We start from the raw sequence: 1,568 nt of genomic DNA on the forward strand, positions 1-1,568 counted from the left end.
GATTTGTATCAAGAGAAAGACATGCAAGAAGTTGTAAATCATCTAGCACGTTATGTGAGAATTGATCAATAAATAATAATCATTATTTACTTAACTATTGTATCGCCCTTAAGTTGAGTATTAATAATTGATATGATTCATGTTCCAAGTTCCAATTAGATTAATGATAATATCTCAAAGGTACGGAATGAAAAAATTCATAAATTTCAAATTAATAATTTCATTGATTATTTATTGTTATCTATTTTAAAAAAGGATATCGATAACATGGCTACAATTATTTTTACAAAATTTCCTTTCTTAAATCTCAAAAAAAATAGCACAACGTGATAACGTGGAAATTGAATGAATTTTCGGAAGAGTAAAATACTTCGTAATTTGGCGCGTAAGTTTGCTGGTTTGATGATGATGTGTGGATGATGATGTTATTATTATTATTATTTGGATAACAACATATTCCGATGGTGTGATGATGAATTTTGCATTTAATTTTTCAATAATTAATAATTTAAATGGTATTGTTATCGTATGATAATTCATTGGGTGATGATAAATAGCAAATACACCTGCTTCTTGGATGAGTTCTACTGATAGAGTAAATATTGACGTTTCTTCTTCATCTCCTACATTACAACATCAAGAAAACATTGCAAATATGGTTGATTACGTATTGACAGTTCTGAGTGGACTTTTAATTATATCTAGCTTGTATGTTGTGTTTTGAAAATGGATTTTGAGTTTAACAATAATTTGCAGATTGTTATCCATGGTTGAATATAATAATGATTATGTGGATGTTTGTTTAGTGGATAGATTTGAGAAAAAAGAACAAGTAGTTTCAAACGCAATTTATTTGAAAAAGACCTTTTTATTTCCTTCCTTCTTAGTATTAACATTATTCGGAATAGTTATAACTTTAATTTATTCATATAAGAAACAATACTCTCCTTCTACTCATTGCAGAAATTGGAAAGAAACTTTAAGAGCAATTTTACAATTTTCATCATGGTATTATTGCTCATATTCTGTAGTAATATTCTTGAAATTATATATTGGAGATCATACTTGTAATATTCATCCTAATTCTGTTTCTGGCCATTACAATTTTATATTATTCTCAGTCTTTGCTTTTTATATATTACTCAAAATGGTTGGATGGAATGACTGGAAATCCACGGCGTTCTACTATTTATACGTATTGGTTGGGGTTGCTATCATGTTGGATACCTTTGTATTTGGATATCACACATTTAGGTAAGGATTAAATAGAATATTGAAAATTTATTGAACTATTTACAAAGACAATGTATTTATGGGGCTGCTCTTGCTCTTGTTTCAGTTTATTCCATTACTAAAGTAATGATAATTGCCAGAAAACAAAACTTTAGCTTGTTGGTATTGTTGTTAAACATTAGCTTTTTAAGTTTGAGCTTTTTCACTAGATATTCATGGGAAAGTTATAGCCAAGTAGATGAAAAATCTGAAAAGAGAAGCATGTTCAACGTTTACTTACCAGGAATGGTTGCGATTGGCGTCCTTTTATTGTCAGAAACCTATGTTGGCTCTAC

This window comes from Naegleria gruberi (assembly GCF_000004985.1).
Source record: "Naegleria gruberi genomic scaffold NAEGRscaffold_49, whole genome shotgun sequence".
In the NCBI taxonomy this organism is placed as follows: Eukaryota; Heterolobosea; class Eutetramitea; order Acrasida; family Naegleriidae; genus Naegleria; species Naegleria gruberi.